At 40.8% G+C, this 20731-nt stretch overlaps 1 protein-coding gene across 4 annotated transcripts in view; it reads right to left on the reverse strand.

Moving 5' to 3' along the window:
• Positions 1 to 20731, reverse strand: part of hdac7a (histone deacetylase 7a) — an 81776-nt gene that overhangs the window by 38946 nt on the left and 22099 nt on the right. For 3 of the 4 annotated variants that reach the window (XM_088407678.1, XM_088407680.1, XM_088407679.1), the window contains exon 3: positions 11218 to 11291. The gene's annotated coding sequence lies outside the window, so the exon portion shown is untranslated. Of the gene's footprint in view, positions 1 to 11217; positions 11292 to 11893; positions 12091 to 20731 lie in introns of those variants that run through there. The other variant, XM_088407677.1, reaches the window with a different exon arrangement.

A 20731-nucleotide genomic window follows, 5' to 3' on the forward strand; every position in this document is an offset into this window, starting at 1 on the left:
TATTATATATATATTATATATATATATATATATATATATTTATTATTTATTTATTTATTTATTTGTAATATAATTAGTAATATATATACACACACATACATACACACACATATATTTATTTATTTATTTTTGCAGAGCAGTTATGTGAATCATTGACTGAATTTGGAGAGCAATTTTCAAATTTTTAAGGCAATATTTTTAAGATCGTCAGGTGCCTGAAGCAATGTTTATTTTTCTTAAATGTGACATTATTGACAAGTATGAATAATGATGCTTTTATGATTGGAGTTATTAATAAACATAGAATCCATGTTTATTTTATTCTGTGAGAATTTGAAATCCCCGACGCCATTTGAATGCACCATACATCTGGTCCTCAGGTCAGCAGCAACTGGAGACTTGGCTTTGTCCAGCTAATCGTAATACAAAGGAAGAACTTTGAAATAAAAACCTGATCAGACTATGGACATCTATGTATTATTTTAAAAAATCTCCATTCTTTCCTTCTCCGAATATGAGAACTATGTTTCCCACTCAAATATGTTCAAAACAAGCCACTGACGGTTACTTTTACGACACAGGTCCACCTCATTTTGGGTCACAATGTAAAGCGAGGGCTGTGGAAAAAAATTGTCGAATAAAACGTCTAATAACAGTTATTTGTTGTTTTCAACAAATATGTTTGCTCGCATGAACGGTTGTCATCACACAGCTCGCCTTTGTAAAAGCAAAGCAGAACGAGCCTTTTCAAGCATTCCAGGCGACAAATGCAAACCTCAACTGTGGGAAAACTGAGCGCATAAGTGAGCTTAAATAAATTCAATATTTCGGTTGGCAACGTTCCTAACAGCCATGTAAAAATGTAATAGAAGACAGCCAGTGCGGGTTATTTCAGCTGACTGCGGCTGCTTTTGCGATGCTACATGTGCACATTTTAGAATTTGCAGGCAGATGTTTTGCAGGGACCACCTGATGATCACAAATCTGAGATGCCCTCACATGGGTTCATCCGGGCAAATATATTTAAAAAAAATTCATAATGACCATAAGAAAATTCCCTCAAGCTTCATCACTTGTCTACCAAGGTAAAAGACAAATAAGAACAAAAATCTGAAAAAGTCGAAGGACGCACACGCATATACAAAGTTGCTTAATGAGTCTTGTGCAATACAGGATCTGTATGAACAGTCTAGTAGTGGAAGTGAAGGTCACATGCGCTTTAAGCTGGGCTGCTCAGTTCCAAGAAGAAAAAACAAAAAGATTTACATAAGTCTAGTTTGACTGTTGAAGTGACTAATTGAATTCCTGTCCATTCCTCAGGGAGAAACTGTCTCATAATTCAAACAAATCTGAAGTCGGAATTGACTGTCTTTACTGGGTTGGTATCCTGGCTTGTCATTAGAAGGAAAACCATCATTATTTACCTATTTTCATGCGTATTGTAGGTACCAAGACCCCTGGGACTATGTAAAGGAATTTCAAGGGGTACGCAAGATTTTAATAGGGTTCCTGCACATATCAGCAAATCGAATTCAATGCCATGTTAATCCCATGACAGGAAAACTGTGTTTTTTTTTCAAGTTAAGAGCAAATTAATTGGAAGATGAAACAGGGTATTGCTACATTGTTTAAAGAATCATTTGCAAAAACGTTGCATGCCTTTATTTTGTTGAGTTTTATATGTATGCACATTGTCATGAGTCAGGCTTTTTTTTTTTTTTTTAATTAGACATTACTCAGGAACGACAATAATGTCTTTGGATCAATGTGACCCAAAAGTGTGTTCAATAATCCAAAAGTGTCAGAAACAATTTTTTTGCGTGTGGAAACCTTCGAACTGACAAATCTTGTGATTGCTTTTTTTCTCCCTCAGAAATAGCAGTAATATACGTGAGTCAATTTGACCTGTGTTTATCTTAATTAAGATACCTGTCAGAAATTTTCAAAATGCACTAATATAAACGTGTACAAATGCCATTTTTATCAGACATGTTGGTCGTATGTAATCGGTCAAGCAGATCTCTTGTTCAAAACTAACAACAATAAGAGATAGATAGATAGATAGATAGATAGATAGATAGATAGATAGATAGATAGATAGATAGATAGATAGATAGATAGATAGATAGATAGATAGATAGATAGATAGATAGATAGACTCAAGGTAGCAAGAGAAATAGCCACCAAGCTAGCTAGAGATAGCAATCAAGCTAGCGATAGATAGATAGATAGATAGATAGATAGATAGATAGATAGATAGATAGATAGATAGATAGATAGATAGATAGATAGATAGATAGATAGATAGATAGATAGATAGATAGATAGATAGATAGATAGATAGATAGATGAAAATGGTAACATGGTCATATGCCAAAAAAAAGGGCATAGCATAAGCCTGGAAAAAAAAATCCTCACACATGCCCCAATACCCAATATCTCAAACAACAACAACAATAATAATGATACACAACATTTCCTTTAATATTAAAACCACAACAAAAAAGGAGGGTTAAAGGGGCACTTGGTTGAAGAAAAACAAAAAAGACAAGAGATTCAAACAAGGTTGAGAAGCACTGTTCTACACCATAACGGTAGACTAGCCTGAACATCGCTCGTTTGTGTTAGCTTTAGCTTAAGGGCTAAAAAAACAGTCGGAAATAAACGGCCTTTCTTGTACAAGCGAAACTATGTCATGACATCATTTTTTTCATACCTCAGTATGAAACAACATATCATTACAATGCGATGTATTCAATTCCCCGCTGCTAATACGAGAATCTACAACTCCATGCTAATAATGCGACGGTTTTCCTCACATGCCTCATAAAACGCCTGTGTAAACATTCCATGTGTCCCTGTCATCTTCCACCTGACTCAGTAGCGCAATTAGCCTGAAGCCAGACACAACACACAACACACGCCTAGCATGCCTCTATCCGAGCCACCAGGTGTGAAAATGACACTTTACGCAAACTTCTGTTCAGACAACATGTCAACTCACAGCCGTGTTGACATCTTCGGATCCGCTTGCGGTCTGGAACACAACACGGCGCACGGACGACCTGACAGAACTTGGGTGGGGTTTTTGACGGCCTGATTTAGTTCAAGTTTAGTCCCTGTGTCAGGCTGTTGTTTTAGTTTTTGTCAATTTTAGGCATGGTCAAAAAATTTTTAGTCCTCGGGGTAAGACGACTAAAAGTTGGAACGTTTTAGTTTACTTCAGTCATGTTCGTGAGTCTTTTCATCCGGTTTTCGTTGGTGAAATTTAATACAAGGGGAATTGACCAGTTGCCACACGAAATTGCTTGCTGATCGCTTGAGTGACAGGAAGTGAAATGCGTCACCAGCATTCGCGTTAGAATTAGCGTCCGTATTAGCTGCCGTATTTGACGGGACATCGTGACTACGTCCTTATGAGTTTTCGACTTTTTCTGTCCAATCCAATCCAATCCAACTTTATTTGTTAAGCGCTTTAAAACAACCAAAGCTGACCAAAGTGCTGTACAGAAAAATAAAATAAAACAATCGTAAAAACAGACACAAAAGCTCAAGGACATAAAACGCTAAATCTGATGAGAAAAATGAGTAAGGGTCAAACATAGAATAAAATGAAGCATAAAAAGAATAAAATAGCGAATAAAAATGATAGGGATAAAAGAATAAAGGAATAAAATAAAAGTAAAAAGTCCTCTGTCCTACGAAGTGTTAAACGCCAAGGAGAAGAAGAGGAGAAGAAGAGGTGTCAAGTATGTCATTTTGTGGGTGCCATCCAGGGTCCAATATGAGAAGCTATAGCACCATATTCTATTTTCATTGGCCGTACGTAAACATAATTTTTACACACAGACCAAATATATAAGTGTTACTCTTCTGGATTCCTGGGACTCGCAATACTAAAAAGTTATGGCTACCAATACAAATCTTTGGAGTTCCAAAAATTGCACAATGAAAAGGACAAAGTAAATTGAAGGTTCAAATTGCGTTAACAAGATGAGAGCAAAAACCAACAAGAGATATTAGTAAATTTCACATTAACAATTGTTCAAATATTAGAATGGCAGCCACTGATAACTTTTACATTTTGGAAGAAAAGTCTGCATTTGACTTGGCGCGTTCGTTTGATGAGCTTCAACGTGTCGGTTTTGTTGTTCTTCTCGCTCTTCCGAGGAGTTTGGCTTTCACTTTTTAGGTTCTGTCACATTGCTACGTGATTGTGTATTATTTGACTTGTCACTGATACTCGAAGAATTGCCAAGTCGAAGTTGTTTCAGGTTTTCAAGATAACATTTTGACAGGCATGTTTTTCCACTAACGAGATCCTGCAGACGAAATCGAGATCTTAGGTACAAAACAAGAAACGTGACTTGTGAGATCGAAACAAAAATGGCGGCCGAATCTGTCAAAAATGTTCCAAAGTGGTCACGTTTTGCAGAATATAAGATTAAACGGACGACGATCGATATTTTGATCTTAAAAACAAAAACTGAGTCTGACTGACGCTCGTTGATTCAAGAGTATGCGTATCTTTTTTTCTCCAAAACGACGCGTCTTGGACGCAGGCAAACCAGAGCACTGCGCTTGACTTAACTTTGCCAACTGATAAGTTAAATGCCGGCAGAATTGTAGAATTGCTCTTCGACCAAAACGTTTCTTTCAACTGCGACATAATGCGGGGAAACCAAAAATACTTCAGTTAATATTAAATCCCCCACTCGTGTGTGTAACTTCCTGTTTGTTTCTCTCTCACCTTAACTATCAGATTGCCCACCAAGCGAAGTTTACGTTAGAATCTTAGATCCTCCATTCAAATCACGTCTAAGTTTCCTTTATCTATCCCCCGAATCTTTCTCTTTGACTTCCTTGCTCCCGCTCTTGTTCTGCTGATCCCCTTCACATCAAACACATTCTCCGCATTACACGATGCAGATAAAGCCTCTCGACACAGCAGCTAACTCTGAGGGATAACCCCACTTTATCTTTTGACACGCTCACGGACAGCGCGCAGATGGTCAACCTTTATCGCGCCCGACCCAAAATACACACGTCCGACTAACAGATTTTACCTTAATAATCGCTTACGAATAAAAGGCTTATCGCAAAGCCAAATGATTCATTTCAAATCATCCGTCCGGGGCGTAACCAAACGTCAGTTTCCTCCCCTCGGCCAAAGGCAAGACAAGCAGTAAGAGTGATGGATTGGAGGAGCGATTGATCCGGCGTTAGAACCAGCAGGTCAATGAAAAGTGGCGACGCGGTGGCTGACGCTTTGACGGCTTGTGGTGGTGGCGGTGAACAGATTGGTCGCTACAAAGAATTCCTATCAGCGGTGGAGGCTTTTCGGGTGATAAGCGCAACGGCGTGAAATGACTTATCCGGATAGATACTCGGCGAGTTTGCAGGCCCGGTCCGGTTTCTTTTAACTGGGTCCGCACTTTAAACTGAATGGTGGAAATCACTACAAAGTAGCACCAGCAGAGTGCTTCAAAAAAGATGAAACAAGGCTCAAGATAAGTGTTTTCGCATCAGCGTTTGCGACGTAAATTTTGAACTTTACGCCTCTATGGAAACAGATGGACTCAAGCACCTGAGGGTGGTCCAAAATGGTTTTTAAACCACAGCAAATTTGTGTTCAAAAGTGCCAGATTTCGTTAAAGTCGCTTTTAGGTTTTTTTTTTGTCGCACCCCCCGATAGGAAAGAGAAAACATCTTGCACCCCCCCACGCCATAGTGCCCGTAAATAAGATCATATCAAGAAAAAAAATTGCATAAGCACACCTAAATTTGTATCTTTTTTAAAATTAAAAGAAAAAATTGAATATAAAAACACTTTAAACAAATGTTAACTTTTAAGCCTGCTCCTGTCTTTCACGCCCCACCCCCAGCATCGCATCGCGCCCCGGCCAACTATTTGAAAAGGACTACGTTAGCATTTAGCATTAGCTAAAATAATAACACAACCCGCCGGCCTAGAAATTTGTTATAAATAGTTCCTGGTGAGAATTTATCGCATATTTCATTCGAGGCCAACTAACCATTTACCTTTGAAAATCTGTCCATGCTGGATAAAAATGTCAAACTCGAATAATTCCCTCAAATCACTCGAAGAAAAACCGCCATACAGTACGTGTAAAACAACATTATTTCAATGACAAATCATGTCAAATTACCCATTTGCGGTGTATTTGTGTTACAAGCTCTCTTCTGCAGTTCCAGACATTTAAAAACGAGCCTTGACTGGAGCATGGCAAAACGGTTAGTAAACGCTTTCACTTTTTGGAAGGGCAGCGTTGAAATAATCCAGTAATTCGATTTAGTCACTGCAAATTGCTTTGACAACATACCAAAGTCTTAAAAGATCATCAAAACTAGTTTTGATCTTGAATACGTCAAAGCAGATATAATTCCATTGCTCCCGATTTGCCTTCGCTATTCTAAAATGGTCAGCAAAAAAAAAAGCCTTTTGGCAACCTCTTAAAGCCAGTTGTCACTTCTTGTGAGCAATTTTCTCAGCGAGAGGAAAAGTACAAAAAGAAAACAAATGACGAAAAAGACAACGGGACGAGGCCTTGGACTTGTTTGGTACATTTCGAATGGATGTATAGAAAGACACGCTGGAGACTGAAGATATTTGTAACTAATTACCACATTGTTTGAAATTCACCACAATAAACAGACAGATTGTCAACATATTAGTTCTGATTTGTTGGTGATTTGTTGAAGGACTTCTCAAGGCCATAATTCTCCTACGACCGTATATCGACGGTATGCATCAAACGGTAAAACGCGACGGTATGCGAGTCGATAGAATGTGAAAGCCTTGCAAAAACGTTTATTATTGTTTACCACCTAAGGTGGGGTTTTTTTCGGCAATTTTTTTTAACTCCATAGCTTGGGGAGCCACGATGAGAAAAAACACAAACACAATTTCTGCAGTGTAATATTCAGATGAATTCAGTATTTCACGCTTTAAAGCAGTGAATTTCCTAGAAAATAGAGTGGAAAGATAAACCACCATCACTTCACTGTTTTGACATCCTTTTTGTTTTTTACCCTTTGCATTTTCACCAAGCAGATCCCTCCTATTGGTCTGTAACCATATACAGTGGACCCCGTGTTACAGCATCCCTGACTTACATTTTTTTTCATGTCGCGATGTGGAATACAGAGTTTTTTCGTCCCCCCCTTTTACGGTATTTTACCGGCTTTGCGACAAAAACAACTGTCATGACCCCAGGGGGTTGGGTGTATTTGTTTTGTCTCCATCTGCAGGCGTTTTTAGGTAATTGCACTTAGTTGCCGTCACATGACGGAGATGCTGGTCTGCTATCGGTTGGCCTCACTTGTTTCAAAATGCTGGAATGGTAAAAGTTTTGTTCTACCGCAAGTGGTTATAAAACCGTATTTATAGTGCATTTTTTTGCTTAGTTCAAACTTGAAAGGGTTAGCCATGGGTTCCAAGATTGCTAGTGATGTTAAAGAGAGAAGTAAGAAGATGATTTATATGGAAACCAAGCTTGAGATAATCAAGAAATACGAAGCTAGCTTAGGCTACCCTCACTAGGGAATATGGGCGCAACGAGCACCACCCAAAAGGTAAATAAATCCTTTCTATAGTTTATATTTATGATGTTTTCTGATTGTATACATGTATATTAAATATATGTAGCACTTACTCTACTATTTTGGTACCAATTTTGAATATATATGACCAATTTTGATGTTTTTACCAGGGGTTCTAAACGCATTAGCTATTTAACATAGGTTTGGATTGCCCGCCACACGGTGAATTCGCCTTACGACCCAACCGGATTAATCTCGTAAAACGGGGGCCCACTGTATTCCCATTCTACGCAAACTTCAAAGGCGGTACTCAAATGCAAGACTGGCACGCTGAAGAATTGGCAGCCCCGTTGGGAGTATAATACACATTACCAGTGGCATATCAAGTGCTTTCATGCACCTTGAGGCAGCACAATCGAGCCGTTTGTTCGGCGGGTCAAAAATAGCCGTCTACTGTTACGGCCATTACCAGACCCGGTCCCGCAAGATTTCTGTGCTCACTAAGCCCACGGGAGTTGGTGGCACCGAATGATCAGCAAAGGTTAAGAGGCCCCTGTGTTCACTTACGAACGCTGAACTTTTCCACCTAAGGTTTGCTTGGTTCAAAAATCGGCACGGAAGGCAAAAACAACAGAGTAAAAGTGTAAAAAAAGTCAATTTTTGGTGCAGTAGCAGTCTATCAGAAACGCTTGAAAAATGCCAGAACCAAACACACACATCCAAAAGAGGAGAGATAGTAGAGACCAAAATGTTTGGACATATCTTCTCATTCATTTCTATTGTAGATTCTCAATGAAGGCATCAAAACTATGAAAGGACACGTGGACTTCGGTATGCATTCGCCCACATTCCCTGAACTGATTCAAGTCATATTTCCTTTTGTTACGAGATTGTTGCAAGAATTTTAAGTCTCTTTGTGGGCATTATAGGGACAGGACTGACTGGTTCTTACATAAATCTCACTGGATGTGGAAGTGCTGTACCATATATGAAGGACATGCAGTACAATACATGACATGGGGAGGAAGAAACAAAGAGAGACAGAGAGAGAGACTACTTTGAAAAAAATAAAGAAAATCACAAGAATAACCATCACCAACAAGTGGTTGAAAAGACATGTTTACAATACTTTTGGACTATTGCACTCATTCACAACCAAATAAACTCATAAACCAATAAATAAATACAACTGAATGCACAGCTTCATGACAGATATGCAATAATACGTCTTTGGGATTAAAATACTTAAAATAAGAGCATTTACCCAAAAAGCCTGAAGAGGGAGGCAACAAAAGAAACACAGCCAATCCCACAGGTCATGACAGTTGTTGATGCTGTAAAGTGGGAAAAATGCTGTAAAGAGGGGACGAAGAAAACTCTCTCTCTCTCTCTCTCTCTCTCTCTCACTCTCTCTCTATATATATACACCCATGTAAATTTCACATTTGCTAATTTCACACATTACCTAACCCTGGGAAAAGTAAAAACCAGCCGATCCATACTCCAAGCGTGCGCAATGTCGGGGTTTCGTGTTTTTTGCTGGCAACTGAACGATTGTTGCGAGCTTTTGAACAATAGGGTGTGTAAGGAAAACTAATTCAAGTGGGAGACAATGGTGAAAGAGCCAGTGTCAATTGCGCACATGTAACCAGATGCTGTAAGCCACGGCCGTGACTTCACCCGACGTTTTTTCCACTGGAGCACACATGCGCCCGCCCGCCCGCCCGCACGCACGCACAGGCAGCGCAGTGCAGAGCTAGCATACGCTCGTCATACGCCGGACGTCCATTGTGATCGAACGCAGTGCCATGACGCACGCACGTATGTGCATCTCGGAGCAGGACGGCACAACACAAAGAAACAGCTGGCTAACCGGCTTCCGAGGGGGCGGAGCTAAACATTTGGGGGATCTGAGATGCGCGGGGGAAACCCGAGCCGGCAAAATATCTTAAATCGAAATAAAATAATTCTATTCAACTTTCCAAATTGAGTTAGAATCAGTAAATGATGCTCACAAAGACGTTATCTACTGGAGTTGAATCAAAACCTCTTACAAGAAATACTTTACCACACCAGCTAATCACACGACGATTAAGCTAGCGAGTGTCTAAATGATGGGTGACGGCAAAGTCAAATCGCCATACGCTAACACGGTCAGTGAACTGCAATAAAAATACAGAGCAGTCTAGCAATTATTATTGCAATACATTAATTAAATATAAACCATAGCGTAACGTTAAACTAATTTACGTACTTATACAATATTATATTTCAGTTTTATTTTTGTGGCCTGTGTTATCGCCTTGTACACATGAAAGGACTTGGAAGTATATGAAACCCAATGGATGGTTTCACTGCACTACGGTTAAATTCTTTTTACACTTGCGTGACAAGAAGGTTACTTAAAACGGGGATGGGCGAAGACCACGACCAAGTACGGTATCGGTATTGAACCCATCCACAGCCTTATTTAATTAACCCCGGGGGCAAATTTTGATCCAACTCAGGCTTTTTGATGTTTTTGATGACACTAGGAGGCTAAAATATTGCATAGATCGTCAAAAAATGCCGACTTTCAAGATGCCACGCAAACGCTTGCAAAGGGGAGGTCAAGGGTTACGCCCTAGAGATGTCAAATTTAGATGATGTTTTATTCGGCATTTCTCCCGATTTTTGCATTAAACCTTTTAACGGCAACTCGCGAATAGAAATTTTTGCGTTGAGACCCCAAAACCACCAAGTGGCACTAGCGACCAACTTATAACTGTTGCAAGCCTTTCAATGACTTTGATGATTGGCTTAGCCTGGAGTCTCATAATGCAAAAGTCTTCAAAAGTCATAATAATCTAATTATGACATAATAATATTGCTTTTATGGAATTTTTACCATTTTTGTACATGCACACATTTTTGTACATACACTTTTTGTACATAAAGGGGGCGTAGCCTGTCTGGGAAAAAAAATACACATTATATATATATATATATATATATATATATATATATATATATATATATATATATATATATATATATATATTATTAATTATGTTGTTGTTTTTTGTTTTTGTTGGGGGGCGGGACTTCTACTGATAGCGGTCTGAAAAAGTGGCATCAAACATTGTTTCTTTAAAAAATGCATGCAGAGTTGCCTATAAAAAAATAACAATTGGAATTTAAGCATCTCGGAACAGATGCGCAATGGAGATTCCACCAAATATCGGGTTTGTTATTATTGGATTGTATATTATCGTATAAAGAAAAAAAAGAAAGAAAGTGCACCTTGCAGTTCATCTTGACACGTGTTATTGCACTGACACTCCATCACTGAATGCACACAAATAAAAAAACACAACCAGGTGACATCCGTCTTTCCAAACAAGTCGACACCTGCTCTGCGCTTTTACTGCCGTTCCCTCACAATCGAACAAGCTTAGATCATTGTGCATGCTGGAAAAAGTGCTGTCACCACAGACGTGCAGAGACTGTGCGCTGTCCCAAAAAAAAAAAGTATGGAGGACAAGATGTCATCCTGAAGGGTGTTATTGTGGACTGGCGGCATTTTTGCACATGAACGTTTCTATGGTGACAGCCGTGGCCCATTTTTTTAATTAATTCAAGAGAAACATCACAAAGTCATTGGTTTTTGCATACCTGGCACGGAAGGAAAATGCTGGGCTGGCCCTTCTTTAGATCTTTATGCTGCTCTTATTAGGTACTGATTCCATCTGTGGGGACATAAAACGGAAGACAAGGTGAAGCTCGAAGGACATGCAAAGTGCAGTGGATTCGCTTCTGCGTTGCACGTGAGTAAGCCTGTCTTCTGCGGTTCCAAAAAAAAAAAGAAATTCTAGAGAAGTTGCTGCAGCACCGACAGGCAGCCAACAAAGGCAGATAAAAGTTTATGAGGTGTCGTTTTCCTCCGCAATACGCACCTTGCTGGCCAGACTTTGCAAGTATAATATTTAACCCCAGATAGGAGTGATGGAATGACACAATGCGGAGGTATGGCTTGACCAATTAAGAGACAGAATGCTGAATCACGTGCACTCGAAACATAAACAACCACAACTGAACTCTGATACTAGACGACATAATAAACAATATTTTTTTTTTAAATTGCCCCCCGAAATGAACTCGGAACAGCGTCGTATGCGTTCCCCTGTTTTACGTACTACACGAAATCTCAAAAAGACCACACATTAACAAGTCATTGAACGTCTCACTGAAACGGCTGCGGGTGAAAACACCTGTGCACCAGCAACTTCCACAACTCCGCCGCCGAGCAAGAGGAGAAAGACGAAGCAACTTTGCGCGGCAGCCCCCCTACCTTGCAAGACAAAATCCGAGCCGCGTGATCCAAAACTCGTTCGAGGTAGCGTATATCCAGCTAAAACATCCGAGAGCCGAGGTGGCGGCGCCGTCGTCCGCGGGCGCTTGAAAGACGAGGAAGAAAAGTGAGTAGTCGCGATGAAGTTGCTAAAACAAAGTCCGGCCCCCTCCAGGACTGCCTACTCCTCTTTCTCCTCCTTCTTCTCCTCCTCCTGGTCCGCCTCCTCCTCCGCCGTCGCTCTTTGCCGACAGAAATAGCAAGCGAGCAAGGCGGGACCAACCCAAAATAGATTTGACTCGGACCGGGAGCATTGTTTTTTTTTCAATGGCGCATTCCGATTGGATGCGCGCGACAGCCAATCGGCGCCGATTTCTAGGGGCTGAATTTTATCATCATAGTAAAAGCGTGAAGCGGCCACGAAAAGCACTTTCGTCATTTACTGGAATTCACTCTTCTGGGGCTCTGTCTACTGTCCGTCAGTCAAATTCACATCCGCCAGAAGTGAAAAAGAGACGTTTGAGAGTCTGGCTCTTTTATGTGTTTTTTTTTTTTTTCATTTTATTTTTTAAGTTTATTTTAAAGGGACAGTGTGTAAGACTTAAACCGTTTTTCATTAAAAAGGAATAAATTAAATGATTGTAGATTTCAAAAAATTGCAAATGAATGTGTTCTTAATGACCAACAGTATGTTTTAAATATAATCGTAGGTCTAGTTATCAATAAATTATATTACATGACGGGTGGCTCTTCTCCGGAGGCGGCCATGTTTGTTTTAGCTAAGGACAATGGTAAATGCAGCACCTACTGCTGGCCGTCATGAAGAACGGTCTAAATCTTACACACTATCTCTTTAACACAACCCAATTTTACCCATAAAATAAATTCTAGGATGAGTGAAACATCACGTTATGTCATACTTTAAGTCGGGGGTGTCACCCTATATATCAATAAAGAAAGCAATTTCACATTATCTCTGTAATCTAAACATAAACGGGTACTCCTTTCACACTCCTAATGCTGTCTACATGCATCGCATGTGTTCTTAAAGGGCCAGGCTCACGGGCAGCGCGGTGGGAGACTGATTAAGCACGTCTGTCTTACAATTCAGAAGTCCCAGGTTCAATCCCAGCTGGGCCCGGTTTTCCTATGTGGAGTTTGCATGTTCTCCCCATGCCTGTGTGTGTCTCTTTCTGAGCACCCCTGGTTCCAAAAACATGCATGATAGGGGTATTGGACCCTCCAAATTATCCTTAGGTGTGGGATTGGGTGCGTAAATGGTTCTTTGTCCTTGTGTCCCCTGTAATTGGCAACAAGTCCTACTGCTCAAAGGCGGGTGGGATAGGCACCAGCTGGCCAGCAACCCTCGTGAGGATAAGGGGCTATAGAAATGATTGGATGGACGTACGGATCGCCGAGCTTATCCTGCGTTGTTTCAGGGTCATTCCCTGATACATCCACTCACCCCCCCCCCACATCTCTGTACAGCTCTGTCACTCACAGCCACAAGCGCAAAGCTCGTAAGAGTCGTAAAGAGTTGTTGCCGAAACGCTTTTAAATAACGACTAGGTCGATGTAGGGGGACATAAAACGGAACAAGCAGTGAACAAGCAGTGGTTTAGTTTTAAGCAAAAGCGCTTTAATTTGAGGCTGAACAAGATCGAGTATTAACAGGCCGTTAGACCGCTCCAGACTCCAGAATTAGGCCTGAGCATGGGTGTTATCGTAGTACATATGACGGGCGCCGCTGTAAAGTGAAAAAAGACGAAGCGCCGAAGCCGCAAAAAGTGAAGTGGCGAGGAAACGCGGCATTCTCGACTCGTGACTGCGAACTGCGACGTGGGGCCGAGCGCGATGAATTACGTCGAGCTTCGCCCACGCCCGTCAGCGTTTCCCCCCCCACTTTACGTTCTTTGTTTCCACAGAGCCGAACCATTTGTGCGCCGTTCATCCTATTTTCCAACCTAAGCGGAGGGCGGCCGAGCAATATCGAAACCGAGTGGCGTGCGAGCGTCGACCTCGCTCGGGGGGTCCGCCGTCCGCTCGCTCGGCTTGGGGTGTCGTCGTGCAGCGGGGGGAACCCGAGCACCTTTCTCGGAACACCTCCCCGCGTGGGCGTGCGGCGCTACGCGCTCAGCAATGCGTCTACGCGCTCGCTACGTCGGATTACACAATCTGCCATGAAGTCTGAATCACATCCGGTTTGGAGCTGAAAATAACAAAACCACATGGTGACAAAAAAGTAGCGCAGCGAGCGAGCAACCGCCCACGGGGGGAGCGGGATGCATACACGCACGGATACGCGCTGCAAGTGCGTTCCCGCAGTCCAAAATCTTTGATCCGTATTCCATTGACAAACCCAGACAACTAAATACTATTTCAAACAAGAACCATTTGGAGCCGTGCGAATAATAATGACCGTATTTTTGGGACTATAAGCCGCGGATTTTTCCTCATGATTTGAGCCCAGCGCGGCTTATCTGCTGTTTTGTTTTTGTTTTTGTTTTTTTACTATCAACCAATGAAATGAACCAATGAAAGAACTGAAGATGCGAATCAATGGCTGAGTTTTAAAATATATTATTAAATATATTTAAAAAATATGTCTAAATAAGATCTTGTATAAAAAGTTTGTGACGTGTAAATTTGATATGCGGTATACAGTAAATATGACCGTATTTGTAATATGATCGTATATATTATTTATGTGCAGCGTGTGCAATGTTCACTAAATTCATCTATGAATTAAAAAATGGCAGACAGAAAGCTATCAAAGCGTTGATTTCAAGTTTGAACTGCGGTATTCTGTTGGTGATATCTGTCTATCCATTTTCTATAAATATAATAATGGCAATAAATATTGGTGTATGTCCAGTCTATTAAAGAGAGGATGTTGCAGTTGGTATTTTCAGTACACACCCGCTTTCAGTCGAGCACTTTTTTTTTTCAATCACAAGCACTCTTTTGGATTACAAGTCAAATCAAGCACTTTGTCATCCTACCACTAGGAGGCAAAGTTTCCCACATGTTTGCATGACAAAAGCCTCTTATATATTATTTACCAGTGTGAAATGGCATTGAGTTTCTTACCTGATTCCCAATGTATACAGTGCTGGCTGTCAATTGAGACCCATTTTGAAAAATCCAACTGAGATCCAAAATTGGAATGGATTTGGCGGCCATTTTGAAAAATCCCAAATTGGAATAATTTGGTTTTGAAATGACCGTAAATGACATTTTGACTGCTAATTCATGAAAATTTGCTTAAAAGTAAATAATGTGCTTGGTTCCAAGTAGGCTTTTTTTTTTTCAGTGGTTAGCACTCAGCCCTCTGTGCCATTTGTTTTATTATTGTTTTATTATTTATTTTAGTTTATTATTATTTGTAAGTATCACACCTTGAAGTATTGTTTATATCCCGCTTGTTTTTTTTTTTTAAAAAAAGGGCAATAAATAGACATGTTTGACCAAACATGACGAATAGCCGTGATCTCAATATTGACCAAAATAATTGTGATTATTATTTTGGCCGTCATGGCGCCGCCCTATTCTCAAGTCATTTTTACCTGTTTGCAGAACAAAAACAAGGAATGCTTAGAAATGCATCACTGAAGCAAAATAACACTTGGGGGCGAGAAATCACCATTTCAGCGTGCTTAAAAGCTCCCATGAAGTGGCTCCAGTTTCATTTATCAGGGAAAATAAGCCGCATTTCCAGTTCTTTAGACACAAAGTACAAAGTGCCTCCATCTGTGGGATCAAATTACGTAAGCAGGATAAGGGCAAGATTGTAAAGAGGAGACAATTCGTGCATTGATACGTAATGATCAGTGTAGGGGTAGAGGCTGCAAGAAAGAAATGAAGAGAGGGGGGAAAAGTTTGAGAGCACTATAATAATGTTTGGCCTTGGCCTGCCAGCGGGGTCCTTCCCCTTAAGAAGCCAACAGGAATGTAAAGAATGCCGCATGAGAAGAAAAGTCGGCGAGCGAACGGAGGGGGAGAGACAGACTGGACGCGTTGATAGGAAAGAAACAAAACGGAGGAGGGGAAATGCCGGACGGGGAGAAGAAAGCGCAGAGGGATTTTTGTTTATTGCCGGAGATAAGAAATAACAAGGCGCTCGAACATCTGTTTCTTTTTGTGATCCGGCGAGGGTGTGGCCTCGGCAACTTCAAACTCCCGACATCAAATGTCACACCTGCCGTGCCCGAGGAAAACCTCCTTCGCGAAACCCTCCGCTTGCACCCCGCTTTCAGCGAAAGCTTTTGTTCTCGTGCCCCTCGATCGACGCCGGACTTCTTTGGGAAAATTACTCGAGAGAAGCACATTCAAAACGAATATCTCATCCAGTTTGGGGATTTGGAAAACTAGGGATGCGGCTAGATAACCTACTAAAAATCCTGTCAGATACCAGATATTTCAATAAAAATATCAAAAGTATCTATTTTTACTTGTTAAAGAACAGTTATTATACATAATAATATCATATTATACAATAACAATAATATAATAAATAATATAATATAATAACAATAATATAATATAATATAATATAATATAATATAATATAATATAATATAATACAATAAAGCACATTTCCACTTATTATTTAGATCTTCCAGAGTGACGTCAAAACCTTTTGCCATATAATTGTAAACAGTCGCGATTTTGCTGGCTAGCATAGCTCATTTGAGTGTACTGTAAAAAAAACAACAACGATAAAATACCAGCAAAAGAAAACGGTCACACATTTTCTACATTAATAGTTAAAGAAAAAAATGAATACCGTTTATTTTACGCCGAAGATTTTATAACCATAAAATCTACAGTATCAATATCATTTTTTTTACAGAAATTGCGGAAAATGTAATTAGGATCATTCTCAATCTCCCGCAGAGAACGCTAATGAGCTCATCATTTAAATCAGGTGTGTTGGCGAGAGAAAACCGGAAAACGTGCAGGATGCCGGCCCTCGAGGACCGCAATTTGACACCTGTGCTCTAAACTTTTCCTTTTGCGATAACGCTCGGCACCGTTCTATAACCCTTAGGGCTCAAACCACGAGAAAAAAGTCGCAGCTCATCGTCCCGAATTTACGGTATTTGGAAGGAGGTACCGAAATGACTCATTTGACTTTTCCTTTTCCGATAACGCTCGGCACCGTTCTATAACCCTGAGGGCTCAAATCACGAGAAAAAAGTCGCAGCTCATCGTCCCAAATTTACGGTATTTGGAAGGAGGTACCGAAATGACTCATTTGACTTTTCCTTTTCCGATAACGCTTGGCACCGTTCTATAACCCTGAGGGCTCAAATCACGAGAAAAAAGTCGCAGCTCATCGTCCCGAATTTACGGTATTTGGAAGGAGGTACCGAAATGACTCATTTGACTTTTCCTTTTCCGATAACGCTCGGCACCGTTCTATAACCCTGAGGGCTCAAATCACGAGAAAAAAGTCGCAGCTCATCGTCCCGAATTTACGGTATTTGGAAGGAGGTACCGAAATGACTCATTTGACTTTTCCTTTTCCGATAACGCTCGGCACCGTTCTATAACCCTTAGGGCTCAAATCACGAGAAAAAAGTCGCAGCTCATCGTCCCAAATTTACGATATCTGGAAAGAGGTACCGAAATGACTCATTTGATTTTTCCTTTTCCGATAACGCTCGGCACCATTCTATAACCCTTAGGGCTCAAATCACGAGAAAAAAGTCGCAGCTCATCGTCCCAAATTTACGGTATTTGGAAGGAAGTACCGAAATGACTAATTTGACTTTTCCTTTTCCGATAACGCTCGGCACCGTTCTATAATCCTGAGGGCTCAAATCACGAGAAAAAAGTCGCAGCTCATCGTCCCGAATTTACGGTATTTGGAAGGAGGTACCGAAATGACTCATTTGACTTTTCCTTTTCCGATAACGCTTGGCACCGTTCTATAACCCTTAGGGCTCAAACCATGAGAAAAAAGTCGCAGCTCATCGTCCCGAATTTACGGTATTTGGAAGGAGGTACCGAAATGACTCATTTGACTTTTCCTTTTCCGATAACGCTCGGCACCGTTCTATAACCCTGAGGGCTCAAATCACGAGAAAAAAGTCGCAGCTCATCGTCCCAAATTACGGTATTTGGAAGGAGGTACCGAAATGACTCATTTTACCCCAACTTTCAAAAGAGGGGGCACATAAGCGCTACGGTGGGGGCAATACGGATCGAATAAATCGCAATCTCCTGAATGGAACGCTTGAATCTGAGAGTACGTGAGGTCAACCCCGGCCGGCGACGACGCACGCAAAGCGCACGATGACGGGCGAACCATGCGCAACGACCTCGGGATGTTTGGAGTTGCGGAAAGTTGTTCGCAAACCATGGCAACCGCAAGACTATCCCCGGGATATCAACCGCTCGCGCAAAGTACACACACACACACAAAAGAAGTTCAAAGTCTCAGAATGCAAATGCGCAAGCCTAAAAAAAAAAACAAAAAAAAAAAAACGTCTGTGGGTCTGTGTATGTCTGCGTGTGTAGGAAAAACCCACGCAGGCCAAATATAGCTCGCTACTCTCGTTAGCCGTCTCTCACCGCCGCTTCGTCGCTCTCGCTGCATTGCTGTAAACAATCAGCTGGAAAAAAAAAACAAAAAACTTGAGAATGTTCCCGTACGGCAACCATCGCCTCCTGCAGTAGAATACGCGAGATCATGAATTTAGTCATGACAGAAATAAGGGTGCTTCTCAGAAGGAGTTTTGATCATTTTTGATCTATTTTTCATCGAGCATTCATTGCTAGCGGTCGACAATGTCAAAAACTTCAAAAACTCACGACAAAGTATACAATATAGGATTTTTTTCATTCAAAAAAGTTTGCTGTCTTTCCGAAAGTAAGGATTGGGATTATGAACATCATATGAACAAATCCTAACCCCTAAACGAGGAATTAATAAGAACAGTTCTGTAATAACTGCTAATAATGTCATGAACGATTATTGCTTAGTATAAACGTACAAAAAACAACTGACCCCAAAATGTGTTTAATGCTACACTTCATTCCCTTTAAAATGATAGATAATACATGGAGGTTGCTCAAAAGTAACTTAAAAAAAAAAAAAAATATATATATATATATATATATATATATATATATATATATATATATATATATATATATATATATATATATTTGAATCAATTAGCAGTCAAAATGTCATTTTCGGTCATTTCGAAATCAATTCATTCCAGTTTTGGATTTTTCAAAATTGGTCTCGATTGACAGCTTGCAGTGTAAATATTAAGAATCAGGTGACAAACTGGTAAATAATATTCTCAGGAAAGAAAAGTTTGTCATGCAAACATGTGGGAAACATTGCCCCCTTGTGGTAGGATGACAAAGTGCTCGATTTGACTTGTAATCAGAGTGCTGAACTTTTTAAATGTTAATAATAATCATCGTGATAAAACTTGATTAATTTTGCAGCCCTAGTATACATATATGCATACATATACAAATATGTATATACAACCCGCTGTGCTCAAATAAACTTTGAAATAAACTTATGAGCACAACTATGTGTTCAAATGTACGCCATGTAAAGGGCACTTTTTTGCGGCGCGCGAGCAGATGATAGTATTTTTCCAGCACTAGTGGGATGCTCCAGATTGCCCGCACGCTGTCTGCCCGCCCAAGATAAGATCCGCTTACTTTGTTGTCTCGGCGGGGAAATTGATCTTGGCCGCCAAAGCCGTTTGGCGCAACGCGGGACGCGACGGACGTACGGCGCGGCCACCTCGGGCCGCTTCCTAAAGGGACGGCGGGCGGACGCGACATCTCTCACTTTCCGTGAGCGATGATTGATGAAGGCAAAGTTTGCGGGCGGGCGGGCGGGTGTTTTACCCGTCGTTGGCAGTGAAAGGTTACACCCGGCCTCTTTGCCATGCCCCCCGCGCGACATTAAGAAGCACAAGCGGAGTGCGTACGAGGGAGACAGATGGCTTTTCCTCACAGGATATCCTGTTCTAAGTAGAGCTGCTGGGCCCACTCTGACCTCCTCACCCCTCTTGACCCTTGACCCCCCTCATAGCTTATGCTCACATCTTCACCCGTTCCTAATCGCCGCAAATCTTTGCGTTTTATTGAGAAAGGGCGATCGGCTTTTACGCGCCGTTTATTTGACCCGTTTTGCCTTTGGGCGAGGTCTTCCTTCAGCTTGCGATATGATTTTTTTTTTCGCATTTGCAGCTCACCGTGAAAAGGAAGTCATTTCAAAGTAAAGCTGAAGGTGAAGGTGTGAGCTTGACTCACTGATCAATAAAAGTGAGAAAAGAAAAAAAACCTTTTCGATTGCAGGTTTGCATCGCTATTTTTGCTCACCATTTTTCCAGATTCAAGCGTCTTATTGTTATATGCATAGTAATACCACACAATGAAACTCTTGTTCTGTTCACTCCCCAAAGCAGGCTGCATTCCATAATCGAGCAACGATAAAGTAGGCAGCAAAACAAAAATAACAACAAAAACAGTTGAGCTTGAACTAAATTTGATTTTTTTTTTTTGACTAGTTTGACTTTAAAGAAAGAAAAAATGGCAAGAAAAATAGAGGCTTAAACCTGTAGTAGAAAAAAAAACTATTGTCCTGAAAAACGTATACCTGCTGTCGAGGTTGTTTTTTTTTTTTTTAATAAAACAAATTGCCATTTTTTTAATTGGTCTGACTTCAATGGACAACGTGCAAGATTGAGACCGTTTTTCTTTACAGACGGCAGGAGGTGCCGCATTTACCATCGTCCGTAGCTATGACAGACACGGCGGCCTCCGGAGGGGTGCCACCCCCCCATGCAATAGAAT

The sequence above is a fragment of the Hippichthys cyanospilos genome, chromosome 2 (assembly GCF_059441005.1).
Source record: "Hippichthys cyanospilos isolate Australia breed blue-spotted pipefish chromosome 2, RoL_Hcya_1.0, whole genome shotgun sequence".
Classification (NCBI taxonomy): Eukaryota; Metazoa; Chordata; class Actinopteri; order Syngnathiformes; family Syngnathidae; genus Hippichthys; species Hippichthys cyanospilos.